Genomic DNA, 17,640 nt, shown 5'->3' on the forward strand with positions numbered 1-17,640 from the left:
GTCATCGATGAGTGGCACGGAAATCAAGAAAATGTCGGTTTAATGACACAGTTTACGAGGGAATTGATGGTACACTTTTATGAGGAAATTTCTAGAGAGAGAGTGATGTATGAGATTTGGTGTGTTGAGAATGAGGGCTGGAGCCCCTATTTATAAGCTGAATTCGGGGATCCATCGCGATACGCGATGGTCCCATGGACACCCGTCGCATATCGCGACGTAGGGTGATGATTTGCCTTGTAGGCTTGCCACGTGGCGACACGTGGCAGTCGCGTTGCCACGTGGTGACATGTGGCGGATGATGTGCCACGTGTGGACACGTGGCGGGGCACATGTCACACCTGTCATACCACGTCATCGTTATACGCGATGACGTTGGAGTTTAGGCCGTCGCGTATCACAATGTCACCCATTTCTTGGGTTTTGAAACATGCCCTTCGCGATGGGCTTGTCCTCTGATCCGTAGCGTATCGCGATGGTTCAGGAAAACAAAATTTTACACTTTTGGTCCTTGGACTTTGGAACTTGGTATTTTTGACCCGATAATTTCATGATGTTACACGTGAGACATTTAGAAACATAGAGAGAAATGTATTTCTTCATTCCGGGCCACCAATAGATGGAACGAATTTCGGCGTACATCTTATCCGCACCGGGATGTATGGAATATCGTGACTTATGAGTTTCATTCATAATAAATGTGCGAAGATCATCACGATCGGGAATCTATAAGTGGTTAAGAAAGTAAAGTAGACCATTGGGTTTGGTTTCCAACTGGGTTTCAGTACCACACGACATCTCATCATACATGTTGCCTTCGGTGACGGATTCGTGTTGGGCATCGAGAATGCGCTTTAAAGATCATTTTGGACTAGAATACAAGTTAGAAGTATGGATTTGACTTGTTTCTTACGACTGAGAGCGTCGGCCACGACATTCGTTTTACAGGGATGATAACCAATCTCGCATTTTTAGTTGCTAAGCAACTCAGCCCATCGATGTTGGCTCATATTGAGTTCTTTTTATCGAAAATGTGTTGAAGACTCTTATGATCTTTATACACCACACATTTCGTACCATAGAGGTAGTGTCCAAATTTTCAATGCAAATACAACAACACCAAGCTCGAGATCATGCGTCATATAATTTTTCTCGTGAACCTTGAGTTGTCTCTAAGCGTAAGCGATAACCTTGTCTCGTTGCATGAGAACACAACCAAGACGTTGGTTAGAAGCGTCACAGAAAACGATGAAATCTTCATTACCTTCGGGAAGAGCAATAATAGGAGCATTGCAAAGTATGTCAATAAGGGTTTGAAAGAGTTCTTTCTTTGACCCCCTCACATAAGGTTTACTCTTGTGTGTTAAAGCGGTGAGGGAAACACATCTTAGAAAAGTTTCGAATAAAGATCGGACTTCGGTGGGAGAAATCGGTGGCTTACCATTTTTAACGGCTTCAATCTTTGCAGGGTCGACATGAATAACCTTGTCATTGACAATATGGCCCAAGAACTGAACTTCTTTAAGCCAAAAATCGCACTTAGAAAACTAGGCGTACATTTGTTTCTTCCAAAGGAGGTCGAGAATGGCATGAAGTTGCTCTTTGTGGTCGTTCTCGGATTTCTAATAGATCAAGATATCATCGATGAAAACAATTACGAAGTTATCCATGTAGGGTTTACACACACGGTTCATGAGGCCCATGAAAACCGCGGGTGCATTGGTTAGCCCAAAAGGCATAACACGAAATTCGTAATACCCATATCGAGTATGGAAAGCAGTCTCGGGATGTCATATTCATTAACGCGAAGTTGATGATAACTCGAACAGATATCGATCTTCGAGAAGCATGCGGCTCCTTGAAGTTAATCGAAAAGATCATCGATGTGAGGAAGCGAATAACGGTTCTTGACGGTAAGCTTATTGAGTTCACGGTAAACGGTGGACATGCGGAATAAACCATCTTTCTTCTTGACAAAAAAAACAGGTGCGCCCCAAGGAGAAGAACTCGAGCGAATAAAACCCTTGTCCGAGAGTTCTTGTAGTTGGCTCGAAAGTTATTTAATTTCGGAGGGTGCAAGATGGTAAGGGGCTTTAGTTAGGGGTTAGCTCCGGGTATAGGTCAATCCGGATTTTGACTTGGCGAACAGGACGAAGTCCGGAGACATCATCGGGAAAGACATTGGGGAAATTACGCACAATCGGAATTTCGGATATCTTCTTCTCTTTACGCTCTTTCTCCACCACGAGGGCTACGAATGCAACATACTTTTTTTACGCAAATAACATTGAGCTTGAAAGCACGACATAAGATTAAGCTTAAATGTAGGCGTATCACCGAAAATATTAAGAACGCGACCATTCATGAGAGGTATACAGAGGAATTTCTCAAAACATATAACTTCAGCACGATTAAGAGTTAACCAATCCATCCCTACAATAATATCGAAACTACCCATTTGCATAGGAATGTGGTCAATACAGAACTTGACCTTATTAAGAATTATGACGCAATCCCGAATTACCGAATCAATAATAATATAATTCCCATCAGCTACTTCTACGGAAAAAGGCTTAGATAGCTCATCCCGAGGCTTATCAATAATATACGCAAAATCCAAAGAAATTAAACTCTTATCAGCACCCGTATTAAATAATACCAAATCATAATTATTATCAATGAGAAACATACCATTCACCACGTCTCTAGAGCTTTGAGCTTGATTCACATTCATCATGAAGGCATGTCCATTAGACCCTTGAGGGGTTTGAGCAATTTGGTTAAGTGGTGGAGCTTGGATAGAAGGGTCTTGAGTTGATGCAGATGGAGGAGCCATAAGCTGAGGCATTGGAGGAGCATAGGTTTGCGGTGAATAAACTGGAGAAACTTGGGGTTGATAGGTTTGCACTGTGTAGGCTTGAGCAGTATAGTATGGTGCGGGGTAAACTTAGGCTTGTGGTGCATGGGTGGCATAATGGGGTGCATGCATGACATGGGATTGTTGAGCATGGACAAGCAATGGGAAAGTGTTGCGGGGATGGTTAGGGTCTCCACAATGGTAGCAAGCACGGTTGTTAGGAACATCAGGTTGATCAGGGTTAGTAGCAGGTCTAGAAATAGGCGGTGCATACCATGTTTGAACGGCTTGCGAACCAGGCGGTGCACGAAAAACGTTAGCAAGATGACCGTAACGATTGCATTGGGTGCACATTCGGCAAGGGAATTGAGCACGGTGGTGACAGTTACATTTGGCACAAAGGGGATGAGGACCGGTGTAGGCTCTTTTTTTGGGGGCATTTGGGTTAGGTGGAGGTTGGTTATTGGGTTGGTTAATGGCATAGTTTTGGTGGTTTGCCTTACGCTTGTTGTTCTTGTTGTTGTGGTACTTGTTGAAGTGGTTATTGTTGTTATAAGCAGGTTTGGGTTCAACTTTGGCATCGGTGGATGAGTCGGTTTTGGTCTTGTCGGGAGTAGGCATGGAATCCTTTCGGGACAAGGTTCCATTCCTAACATGACTGTCGGTGAGGGAAGCAGCTAGGTCCATAGCCTCACCGATGGTTAAGGGGTCACGACTCACCACATCATCACGAAAAATGGTTGGCAACCCACAATTGTATTTCTGAATGTCACGGTTCACGGGGGTTATAAGGTGAGATACGATCTGGCTAAGATCACGGAAATAGTTGGAATAGGTGGAGTTATCCCCACCAATTTGCTTGAGCTCCCAAAACTCTGACTCAAGGCTTTGCAGTTCATGACCAGGGCATAACTCCTTCTCTTGCCTCCTTGAGATCCTCCCAAGGCATGGCTACAACCAAATCAGCTTCGTGGTCTGCTTTCAACGCATTCCACCAAGTTATAGCTCAGTCCTAGAAAACACTCGAGGAGAAATTATTCCGTTTGGAGTTCGGACATTCACAGTGGATGAACACATTCTCTATCTTCTCGAACCGTTGCCGCAGGTTGGTGGCATTCTCCTCACCACGAAAAGAAGTAGGTTTGGTACTCAAAAATTTTCTAAAGTCATAGTTGTTCGGAGCAGCCGAAGTAGCAGATCCATTAGAGTTGAGGCTCTGGATTTGAGTTATGATGGTGGGCATAGCAACAACAAACTCTTTGGTGATTCTAGCAGCCAGAAGACGATCGTGAGAACCAGATGAACGTTGGTGATGACGGTGGTTTCTTAGTGAAGACATTCTTTGAGAAATGAAAATAAATAATTGTAAGATTAGGGGTAGCTTATGTAAATATATATGAGATGACGCAACTAATGAGGTTAACGTGAGGTAACTAGATAAGGAGATGGGGTTAGTTTAAAAGTTAAAATTTTAGTTCATTAAGTTAACTTTTCAATAAAGTAACAAAACATGTTTACTGTGTTGGCCTCCAATGAGCTTTCCATGGCAATTTGAATGACCCAACTAAACTAATAAACAAAAGTAATGGAGTTGGACGACCCATGAGCGTTACATGGAATTTTTACTGTACCAACTAAATAACGATTTAAATAAGTGAGTTGGACGGCCCATGAGCATTACATGACATTTTAATTGTACCAACTAATTAATGAATTATCAATGTAAGAGAGTTAGACGGCCCATGAGCGTTCCATGACATTTTAACTATACCAACTAAATACCGAACTAACGTAATAAAAGTATGAGTAGTCGGAGTATCATGTGAATCACCAAGTATGATTACTCCAACAAAAACACAATGTTTAAAATCAAATTGAGAGATGGATAGTGGGAGTACCCAAGTAACCGGTTAAAATAACATAACACAATAATTAGAAGAGAAATTACCGAATTTAGCCACGAGTCACCGTGAATTCGGTTTAAAAATGATTCCAACCACTAATGTGGTTACGTTGACAACCTAGGGTGTCGGTCATATGACAGTTGTGTCCCACTTTGGCCTATAAGATCGAGTAATGTGGTCAGGTTATCCTCTAGGTAAGGAATAATGTGTTACCTTGGGTTCTCGGAACCGGTTTGTCAAGGCCCGACTCACAGTTCTCTCCCATTCCAGTTGTTACAGGACTTGCTTCACAACCTAGCCCTAAGGTGTAAGAGTAAAAACAACACTAGGGATTTCTTAACGAATTTCCCAAAATGAAGTCAATCTAATTGATTTAAATTAAATAAAAAATAATTTTGAGGTTAAGGAATAGCCTCAGAGTTGTGTGTGTGCGGATGAAAATAATATAATAAACAAAAATAAATTATTAACTAAGAAAGCGGTAAACAATTAAGTAGAACACATAAGGCAAGCAAGTAAGCACGTATGGGGCTCCTAAGCATGTTACTAAGGCACCTATGACGACTTATCTTAAACTTTCGGTTTTGATACCAATCTGTCACACCCCAACTTAAGGCGAAAATGTCGGGGAGTGAACTGATTGTTCACAGCTCTCAAGGTACTATCATGCAATAATTTAAAGTAACCATATTTATTAATATATATTAAATATCCAAATAAATCCAAACAAAGTACATAAATTAAAAATAAAGGAAACAAGCTAATTCAAAATTCAAAATTCCAAATTTAAAACTAAGTCTTGATTTATTCTTCTAACCATAATAACTCTAAATTCTTCACCAATATTGATATCAGTTCAAACGATAACCTGCATATGCTTATAAAATAAAATAAGTTTGTCAACACAAGGTTGAGTGAGTAAACACCAGTTAGTTTAAATATAATACAATACAAAAGTGCAAAACTATCCTTGTGAGACAAACAATAAAGCCATTGAGCAATTAAGGGAGTCGGTAAAACCATTGCCTTGCAAAATGGGCTTTGGCTACTACGACGGTCGTATGATCATACTATTAATGTGATTATGATGGTCCTTTCCGAATGCGATCAACAAAAAACTAAACATGTAACATATTAGGCATTTAGTTGATATGTACACAAGATTAAACAATTCACTAAGTGAATAATAGATTGTACATAAATATGATACGATACGCATATGTCCCCAAAAAGTTGAAAATAAGTAAAAAGGGGACTGGGTACTCACCTTATCAGATAAGCAAAGCGGGAACGATTTGATAAGAAAAGGATAGATCACACTCTTCTGGAATTACCGACGAGAAATCTTAATTAAAAATAATTGCAGAAATAAATATAAACTGAATAACGGATCTATAACTCGATAGAGATTCGGGAATTTGATGATCGGGTGTGTTCTTGCGAAAGTTTAAAAATTCATGAGACGGGTCAAAATCACGTTACGATGTTAACGAACTGATTCTACTCTTTAATGTACTGAGTGGAAATCGGTACAAAATGAAAAACACGATAAATATCTCGTTTAAACCAAAGTTTTATTGATAAAAAAGATATTACAAGTAAGCGTACTAGCTTGACTGGATCCGAAAATATTACATTAAGAGAAAACTGATCCGGAAGCTTAACGAAAATAAAAATCTAACAACCTATTTATAGATGAACAGCAGCTAGCGTATGTGTCCACTAGTAGCCGGCGTATAAAACCAAACATTGATCAGCGTATACGTTTCCAATTTCCGCATAAGTCAGTATGTATATTCAATTATTTAATCATGACCATGCAATCAATGTATCAATCAATTTGCACATAAGTCAACGTGAACCAGCAGCCGCATATATTCTACATACATATCAACATATAAACCTTGTAACCATGCAAACAGTAGCCATGTATGTCAATATACGTGGAAAATAGAAGCCGTATAAGTGAACAGTAGACATCATCATCAACGCATAAGATCAAAGCACATATACGTCCATGCAGCAGCCGTATAACCAGGGGCGGAACTACAGGAGGGTCAAGAGGGTCAGTTGACCCTCCGGCCGGCCAAAATATGTGTTAATCGGTGTACTCGACCGGATAAGATTTTGATGTATTTTGAGTGTTTGTGACCCTCTAGATTGTCTCCCTGTAGTATTTAAAGGTTGAAAGAGAAGAGTGAGGTTGCATTATTCGAATTTTTTCCGCAAAGCTATCGTTGACGTTGTGCTCCGGCGAGTTTGAAATACAAAGGAGAACGAAGAACATGAAGATGTGGTTAAAGTTAATTCTAAATATTTTAATACTTTCTATAACTTCAGGTCTTGTACGTAGGCTTTCTTTGTAGAACCCAAATTCATTTAATATGTGCAATACCCAAAGTAATAACAATCTATCTATTTTGTTTTCTTTCACCAACGTTTTCAATCCCCTCTAGAGTCTATACTTATTCTATTTATTAAATAAAATCATTATTATTTTAATTTAAGTTCATTATTTCTTTCTTTTTTAACGGTCAAATAATATAAAATACCTAGGTACTTCATATATGATGACGGTCTAATGGAAAAAGGCCACAGTTAGCTGGCCCAACCTAGTCGTACAGAACCTTTAAACGCCTTCAAGTTATCTCCAGTTTCGGGAAAAACCCACTCGTCCGATAAAACCCGAATGCCCTCAGGATCGAACCGTAGATCACAAAGATCAGTCTTACTTTATTGAGCCACCTATATCTACCTAAAATATTGTAAGTAGGGATTAAACTTGAGTCTTTATTGAAATCCTCAAGCTCCCTAAATATTATCCTTTGTATTATATATTATCTTATTTGATAAGTATCAATATCATTAGTTTATTTGATAATTATGTGATTTTATATTATTAACTTAATTGAACAAATTATTATATATTGTTTATTTCAATTTCTATTATTTATATAAATGCATGTCACAAAATTTAATTATTTTGATACACAAATTTTTAAAAGATCGATACTTGAAAAATAAGAAAAAGTCCAAATATTACATTAAGACTTAATGAAATCTTGAATACCAAAAAACACAAGTAATAAATAAATCAAGCAAAAAAACAAATGGCATAATTTATAAGTAGTAAGTTTGGCGTACAACATAAATTAAATAAGTCAAAAAGAGTTTAAAATATTAGATGATAAAACTATCGGTGACCCAACCTTGTGTAAATTAGTAATTGATGTACATCGACAAATGTGAAACATTTCTATTACGACCCTCTAGGTTAGAACTTCTGGTTCCGCCACTTCGTATAACCCACCAGTAGCCACGTATATGTTACTTATACTTTGAAAATATATGCCATTAGTATTTTGACTTATCCGCTGACCCGTTTTATTATTTGTTAACACTACCATCCAACGGACCACTAACAAGACGAAAAACTAAAGACATAAATGTACCAACAAAGTTATTTATTACATAAAAATTTATTATTAACTTTATTATTTTGTATCATTACTTTTATTTATCAAGTTTATAATAAATAGTATGTTTTAATTATATAAAATTACAGTTATAAATAAAATACTTTATTAAAAAATATTTATAATTTTTGATAGATATACGAAGAGATTTGTTTTAAATATTTATATCATATTTTACATATATGTATATATATATAGACACATATATATATATATATATATATATATATATATATAGGGGAGAGATATTTTGAGAACTTGATGAGTTGTAAGAACTTTAAGAACTCAATTTTGAATCACACATTTAACTAATTGAGTTAGAATATGTGGCTGAGATTAAATTTGATTAAATAATGAATCAGGACAGAGAATAAAATTTTTTGTTTATTACACAAGTTTAAACTTTAGTTACACATGTGTAAAAAGTTGATTCGATGTGTAAAAATTACGTTAATTTTTTGTACATTACTTCACTTATGTATTACACATGTGTAAAAAAATTCAAAAAAAAAGTTGTTATGTTGAGTTCTTTTGAGTTCTTAAAACTCAAAGTGGTTCTCAAAAGAAATCAATCCTTTTGAGAGAACCCTTTGCATATTAAGAATTTTGAGAACCATTTTTGACCACTAAAAACACCTTTAAAAAATATTTAAAAAAATCATAAAACAAAAAATAGTAAAAATTTTTAAAAAGTAAAAAAACCAAAATTCTTATATTTCATTCCGGTTTCATTAAAAAAATAAATAAATAAAATAAAAAAACAAAAAAAATGTCGTATTATACACATATGTATAATTTTATATAATATTTAGTTACGTAATATACACATATGTACAGTGTCATTTATCTGAAATTATACACATGTGTACAAAAAAACATGTAAATGTACATATATACATATATTATACATATGTGTATATAATTTAGCTAAACCGAGTTTTTTTAATGAAACCGGGATGTTAAAATAAGAATTTTGGTTTTTTTACTTTTTTCATTTTTGTGTTTTTTTTTATTTTATGATTTTTTTTTGGATTTTTTGTGGTCCAAAACGATTCTCATAGTTCTCAATTTCAAAAAAGTTCTCTCATGATCCTGATCCTATATATATATATATATAGGATTGATTTCTTTTAAGAACCACTTTGAGTTTTAAGAACTCGAAAGAACTCAACGTAACAAAATTTTTTTTCGAATTTTTTTTACACATGTGTAATACGTAAGTGTAAGTGATGTACAAAAAATTACGGTATTTTTTTACACACCGAATCGACTTTTTACACATGTGTAACTAACGTTTAAACTTGTATAATTATCAAAAATACTTATTCTCTCTCCTGCTTCATTTTTTAATTAAATTTAATCTCAGCCACATATTTCATATCATTTAATTAAATGTGTGGTTCATAATTGAGTTCTTAAAGTTCTTAAAACTCACCATGGTTTTCAAAATAACCCTCCCATATATATATATATATATATATATATTGATACTTTTAACAAGGACTTGGAATAACATGTTAATTTGTCGGTTTTAATAAGATATATATTAATTATGAATCTCTATTATATTTATAATATTATTTAATTAATTAGATAATTAAATATAATACTTAAAACCAATTTTCAAAAATAAAAAGGGTAAAACGGGCTAGGGGTGGCTCGAACCCGCGCCCCCAGCCACCATGAGCCTTAACGCAACCACCCTAGCCATCTAGGCTAGGGTGTTAATTGGTTATAACATGAAACTGATTAATTTTAAACACATAGTCGCAGACCAGAATATTATATGAACCCTGGAACAATCACTGGCAAAAGCGTTGCATGTTTGACCGATTGATTATGGGGTTAAGGAAATTGAGTTCATGACGATTTGAAACATACAATCAATTAACTTAAACATTGTTATATCGATGGTTAATTAGTTTTTATAGAAACCGGCACAACGTGAATCAAAAACTGGTACTAGCAGATGTTGATAAAAAAAATTAACTAAAGGGGTTTCGTTGGCGATGCTATAGGATGGTGTAGGTAGGTTTAATTGAGTTATGATTATCGCTATATGGTATAATGTTAAACGAGTTAAGTCGGTTTGTTAATAAAATCAAGTCGTATCAAAACGATTGTTATTTCTTAATTATGAGTGTCGGTGAGGCAGATTATGGCATGAATAACAAAAAGCACGATTCAATTTCCATGTTTACGACAAAGATAGTGGTCCAAGAATAATAGTTGGGTCACGAGTTGCGATATGGGTAATGGATACGGGTGTGGTTAATGGGTTAACGGGTTAGCTGGTTTAAAGTGTTGATAAGGGTTAAAAATGCATATAAACAAAAGTTATTATGATAATTAGTAAATATATTAAACAATAATATTATAACAATAAAGATAACTCGATAGTTGCGCTGTTTTATTGATAGAATAACCCGAACATATCAATGGGTCGGGTAACAGTTACAAAGTAATAAATAATAAAACCCGAATTTTTACATAAACCATAACTCATTTTACATACAATGATGAACTTTGTGTACAGAAAATGGGGAAGGACTACAGGTTCTACATTATGAAGTCGGACAACTATATGAACCTCATTTTGACTATTTCCTTGACCCGTTTAACGCGAAGAATGGTGGTCAACGAATGGCCACGGTTCTCATGTACCTGTAAGTTTTACTTTTTTTTTTTATCGAAACAACGAACATGTATCTATAAGTAGCGATGTGTCTGAGTCGTTCTAGGTCCGTTTTCTACTCAAACCGAACCAAAAACCAAAATTTTAGTTATCAAGTTATTGAAATCCATTCGAGTTATTGTCAATTGGGTTTGAAATTTTTGGGTCAAAATAAGTTTGGCCCAAAATAATGAACTTGGGACTAAATCTTTTTGTTAGTTAATAAAAAAATTATTATGATATTTCTGGCATTAAATTTTCGAGTTACACTAATGTTTAAGTTCGTATAAATTACTTAATATTCAAAATGAAATAAATTTTGTTCGTTTTTTTTGTTTTAAATACATGTAAATCTGAAACCAAACCAACGATTTCTTGTTTGGGTTCGGTTTTTTAGCACAAATGTTGAAGAATGGGGTGAGACGGTTTTTCCTTCAGCTAAGGGTAATATTAGTGTGGTGCCTTGGTGGAACGAATTGTTAGAATGTGGGAAAGACGGGTTATCGGTTAAACCCAAAATGGGAGACGCGTTGCCTTTTTGGAGCATTAAACCAGATGCGTCTCTGGATTCTTCAAGTTTGCATGGTTAGTTGTTTTTCTTTTTTTTTTGTATTAGTGGCGGTACAATAGACGGGTTTAGCGGGTTAGGTAATAGGAAAAAATGATTAAAATGGATAATTTTTAGTGCTGGATGAAAAATATCTCTTAAACGACTATTTTTTTTTATTTTTTTGAGTTTTTTAATAAAGATTGATTGATGTGTTATATATGATTTCAAAAATATTATTATTATTATTATTATTATATTGATGTTAAATAGATAATCTAAATATTTTAAGGGTAACGGGTAAAAATGGTTGTGGTTGAATAATAATAACTTATAGGTCGGTTAAAAAAGGCGGGTTGGCAATAAAATACTTTTTGGTTATTTTTATTATATATATATATATATATGCAACAAGCTGCGTCGCAACCGCTTTCGGATAGCAAACTCAATCCTACTAAAACAAGGTTTCGGTTCTTATGGGCCGATACATTACTATGCACGACTTTCTGAACTCTGTTCAAAAGGTCCAAGACATCCGGATCTAAGAAACCATATGTGTCAAAGCCAAAGGAGATAAACATGTGTTAATTCTCCAAACATGCTTTCTCGTGTTTAGCAGCCTTGCCCAATGTTGCCTTCAAAGTTGCCTGACCTGCTACAAACCCATTTTCCCTAAGCCCAACAAGAGAGGAAACTCCTGTGAGGTCCACACAAGCGTGTTTCCCCCTACCCACCCAAAAACAAGAATATCGGTCGGTTGTAAAGTAGATCTTCCTTCAAGAGGATCCGTAAGAAAGTTTATGGGGACCACTTTTCGTAAACATTGTTTCGCATTGGTACACGCCGTAACGCCATTGCTCTTAGCGAGAGGCTCATCATGACTCCAGTCCACCCCGAAAGGTTGGGAAAAAAGGATAAAACTATCCTTAGCACCCCAAGCTATTAGTGCACATTAAATATCGTGACATTGCAAAGACTTTTTATTACCGAACCTGTGCTCCTGACGTTTAGAAGGTCCGAAAACTCGCAGCTTGCACCATGGTAACAGCAAAAGTTTCACCCACGTCTCAACAGACTCTGGCATAGCAACCACCTTAACCTGAGTCGCAATTAAGGCCTGAGAAAAATGGCATACAACAACTATGAGGGATGCTCATAATAGTCTTGATAGGAAGAGAGAAGACGCAGTCAAGGAGAACCTCATCCGCCACTATCCCTCCCAAGGGAGCAACATCCCTCAAAACATGCAGTTTATCAATCCCCACAATAAACTCCTCATAGTTCCCGCACCCTCTTTGAACTTGGATACCCCATCAACATGATGACACACACGTTTAAGAGCATTCACACGCATACACACCCAACATATCCACTAGTCTGAGACCCTTAAAGCCTCCCCAACCGAAATAAATAACTCACAATCCGTGGAGACAACGTCCTGTCGGGCCCCTTTTCGTTCATCAAACGACAAATGAAGTCGTTTGGTATGCGTCATCAACCGAGAGATCCCCTTGGACCCCGCCCGTCCATTAGAGCAACAATGGAAACCCCTAAAAAGAGATAACCAAACACCCCCCGAAGACCGACCGACCACATCTAGTGAGGAACCCCCACTATTTTCTAGGGTCTTAGACATAGCACCTTCATCAAATAATCCACCACGAGAAATGATGTTGAACCAACAACCAACCACAAAAAGGATCCTTTAGTACTTGATTGGAAATGTAGTTGGTTTCCCAACCCCTAAGAGCTAAAAAACTCCAAAATTGAACTCCAATTCCCCAATCATTAATTAAACCCCAACACCCACCAAGAATCTTTTAGCTAATAGACCAATCTACCGCAAACCCATATCCATATTTGGCCAAAGCTTCAAGAATTCACCAATGTGTTGACTAAGAAATCAAGAATCATGAAACCCAGATTGGTACGAAAATCTGAAACTGAAATAGTAAATAATAGATAATAAAGATGCCATAAAATAGGGTTAGGGTTTGAACATGAAAAATACGGAGGTGCGGAGGATGTCAGAGGAATGGAGGGTGGTGTTGGGGACGACAAAGATAGTGACGGAGGTGCGGTGCTAGTGGGTGGGTGACGGAGGAACGGAGGAAGGTGTTAGGGTCTGCATGGATAGCGACATAGGTGCGGTGCCGGCGGGTGGGTGATGAAGGTAAGGCGGGTGGGTGTGGGTGACTGAGGGTATCATGTCAAAAATGATAGTAAGTAAATTTTGTCAGGATCGATTGTTCACATTATCAACCTCATAACCAACAACTTAATTTTGACAAGACAATTACGATATGCTAATGTAAAAACCCTATGAATACTAATGGCGGAATCAATAGTAATCAAGATGTTGCTCAAATAACATAAACATGACAAACACACAAGACACTCAAAATATTTCTATTGATATTAATCTTTAATACTAAGGAATAATCTTTAGGGTTTCTATAGTGGAATGTCAGATGAGGCGTACAAGGATATTCTGTTTGATAAGAAAGTCTAATAAGGCGTAATCACCATTCACGCACACACCATAAATGTGACCTAAAATTTTCTTAAATAGGCACACCTGATACCATCTAGAACCCTAATCATTGGAAAACATATTCAAACGTATTTAAAATTAATACAAGTGTAGACATGTCTTTAAGTAAGTTTTTTTTCTTTGTCGAGCAAACTTGGTAATCCATTAGTGTGCTGGAACAGTTTCTCGAGCAAGCTTTTACTAAGAATATTTTCCTTAAAAACTAATCTTCAAACAGACTTCAATCTTCATGATAATATCAAAATTTTCTTGATAATATACAACGAGCAAACTTGTTCTTCTTGATCTCTTCAACCTTTTTTCTTAAACTTATTCATAAACTAAGTGTGCTGGTGGTACTGTAGTTTGCTCGAGGTTGAACCTTGCTCGTAGAAGTCCTTAGTATAATTCCATCTGATTTCTTACAAGTGTGCTTGAGATCTTTGTTATTGAAACCTTGCTCGATCCACCAAATTACTTGGTTTAAGCTTGGCTATGTCAAGAGTTTAATCTGGAGCAAACTCTGCTCAACTGAAGAACAACCTTGCTTGATGAAGTGTAGTTTGCTCGAACTAAACACTTAGAAGAATTCCAGAAGTTAACCTTGCTCGATGTAAGATATCATGCTTGAACAAGTATTAGGGTTGCTCGAAGTGCTTAGTTTGCTCGTATTCCATACATAGCCATTTTCTTGAGGAGGTTGAGAAGATTCCAATATTCCTTGATCAGTTATTGATCCCAACAATCTCCCTCTAGATTGAAACAAACTCAGATGCACCAAAAACATGTATATTACATTCACTTGTCTGAAATACACATCAAATTCTTAAAAGCAGTAAATTACATTACTTAAAAGAAATGTTACATATTCAAATTCTGTCACTAGGACATTACAAATCAAAATTCATAAAAAAAAATTACTAGCTCCTTGAGCTTCTTCTTTCTTCAATTCTTCTATCAAGTTTAACAGCATCAACTTTCTGTTGAAAAATTGATATCTCCTCATGAAATGGATGTTCATCAAGAAGATTCCATCTCATGATGTCATGAAGGTCATCCATGTGGAGATAGTCCAAAGTAGAGTCTTCTTCAATTAAACCCAGAGCAACACCCTCAGAGTTTCTCAAGATAAAAGAATTAGTCTTCTTTTCAAGGTGTATCTGAGATATTCTTCCATTTCTTTGCACCTATGAGTTGGGCTTGTTCATTTGTCTTATCATACTTATACATTCTTTCATGGTAGCATAGGGATTAGTAACTTTCTTGGACTTGCCAAATGATAGTTTTGTCATTCTTATGTCACTCAATATCCTTTGCCGTTTAGTCTTTTCAGCTTAAGTGTATTCCAGTTTTCTTTTCTTGTTCAACAAAGAAAATCCTTTTCAGCCTCAAGTATTTTGAAAGATCATTCCTATGTTTTCCAACAACTCCATCTCTTTGCTGATAATCAAAGAGTATTAGATCTGCTAGCTCTTCCAGCTGCTCTGTGTTGAACTCCCTAAAATCATTCCTGAATATAATCATTTTGAGCATGCCACTTTTCATGATTACTTTCAGTGTCTTGGTCCTAGTATCATAGTAAAGATTCTTTGGTAGATCCACATTTGTTAATGGTCTATGTTCTCTCTGATAGCTGGACCATGTGGTAGGGATGGAAGCTCTTGATGTGGAAGACCTTGATGATTAATGTCTTTGAGGTTGGGGCCTTCTCACATTTCCTCTTGGTTCAAAAAGTTGAATGATTTTCCCTTTGCTCATCATGATCTTTGAAAGATAGTCAATACCTTCCTTGGACAAAATATTTATCATTTCAATGGTCTCTTTGTCCATTTGTTCATTTGGTGGAGATCTTGATATTTTAGCAGCCTTTCTCTTGGGACTTGATTGTAATGACATAATCCTCTTGTGTTCATCTTCTACTTCATCAAAGTATATTTTATCTTCATCAAACAACTCCTTCAACTGTGACTGACCCAAATTGCCAAATACCCTAGCTGGCATACCCTTCTTTAACATTACTTGTCTTAATATGTCAATCTTCTCATTGTCTTCCCAGGGCTTTAGCTCGGTCTTCATTTCAAGGAGGGAGTTGCAACTGGTTCTTCATTTTTGCTCTTGCTCTTCAACTCCTCCTTGTATTTAGCCAAGTCTAACTCATATAACTTTGTCTTTTGAGTAGCAGTTAGCTTGTTCAAATAACCTAACACACCTCTTGTTTCCATAATTCTGTCAAGGAGCTGCTCTTGGTCTTTGGATATGTCAGCTTTCTTTTCTTCTTCTATTCTAGCTCTATCCCTGTCAGCAAGTATCTTTCTTTTCTTTTCTACTTCTTCTTTCTCCCTCAATTCTTTCAATCTTCTTTGTTTTGCATGTTCGGAAGTGATTCTTTCTTCATCTTTGATCTTCTTTGTCAACCTTCTGAATTTTTGTTATACTTCTTTCCTGCTCATGGATTCTACAATATCAAAGCCATAGCCATGTTATACCAAGAATCCAGTCTTTCCTCCATACTTTCTGAGAACACTGGCTTTTCTTTTAAGTTCATCAATGGCTCTCTATTCATTTCTTTTCCTTTCTTCTTTCTCTTCTTTTGCTTTCAAAGCCTTGATTAGATCTTCCATGTCTTAAAAGCTCATATTGCTTAGTTATTCATCAGAATATTTTTTACTTTTCAAATGAGAAATATATTGACTTAGTTTCTTTATTTTATGCTATATTTTCTTTCACCTAATCTATCTTCTTTTCAAATAGATAATCAAGGTCTTTGTTAGAAAATTTATTGATTTCTTCATATGTAAACCCATGACCCATCAAGCTAGCAATTCTTGGGTCCTGTCTCTTTAATTCTTCCAACCTTGATTCAATATTTTTAATATGGACATCAAATAAGTTGATTTGAGGTGAATCTGGTTCATCGTCTTTGTCTTTATTTTCTTCTCCTTCTTCATCATCTTCCAGATCAGATATGTCCTCCAATGCCCCAATTTGAGGTTCATTAGATTCCATATTTCTTTCTTGCTCATACTCTTCTGGTTTCACTGTTTGGAGAGGAATATCATGTATAGGCTCTTCAGATGGTTTTTCCCTTTCCATATCTTTCTTATCTTCCTGTACCCTCTCTTTCACGACCTTTTTCTTTTTAGGCATTTATTCTTCAGGTATGTTATTCTTTCCAAACCTTTTCCTTCTCCTCATATATTTCAACATTTCCGCTGTCCATTCTCTTTGATTGTTTTGGATTTCTTCAATTAATTGTTGAAACACTCTCTTTGATGATTTCTTGACCATATCATCCTGTATTCTCTTTGCATAAAGATCAGTTACCAGCTGTTTGTAAAGATTTTCAGTGACAGGTTCTTCAGTTGGTACTATCTTACAGTCTCTTCTTCCTGGATTTTATAATAGTCAAAGCTAGAGCCCTTTCAGCATCCTCAGCTTGTTGTAATTTCAAGAGTCCTTCAAGGATCTCCTAGTCCAGTTCTTCTTCATCCTCTCTTAGTTATTTCTTTAATTCAAATTGATCCAACAGAAGCTTTTGCTCATCCAATTCCTTTTCTGCTAACATAAAGTTCAACAATTCCATTTCAAACATATCTTTAAGAATCTGATCATGTATAGCTTTGGCTTTCACCGAAGAATCATCAATATA

The 17,640-nt window shown here is 36.1% G+C and overlaps 1 pseudogene across 1 annotated transcript in view; it reads left to right on the forward strand.

Annotated features, from left to right (window-relative positions):
* LOC143630160 (putative prolyl 4-hydroxylase 10) overlaps positions 1 to 17,640 on the forward strand; it is a 46,498-nt pseudogene that overhangs the window by 15,325 nt on the left and 13,533 nt on the right. Inside the window, exons 5-6 of the transcript XR_013153111.1 lie at positions 10,774 to 10,903; positions 11,309 to 11,496. The product of XR_013153111.1 is annotated as a putative prolyl 4-hydroxylase 10 (transcript). The remainder of the gene's footprint in view (positions 1 to 10,773; positions 10,904 to 11,308; positions 11,497 to 17,640) is intronic.

This window comes from Bidens hawaiensis, unplaced genomic scaffold, assembly GCF_021521415.1.
Source record: "Bidens hawaiensis isolate Kalapana, Puna unplaced genomic scaffold, B.hawaiensis_p1.1 tig00005587_1, whole genome shotgun sequence".
Lineage (NCBI taxonomy): Eukaryota > Viridiplantae > Streptophyta > Magnoliopsida > Asterales > Asteraceae > Bidens > Bidens hawaiensis.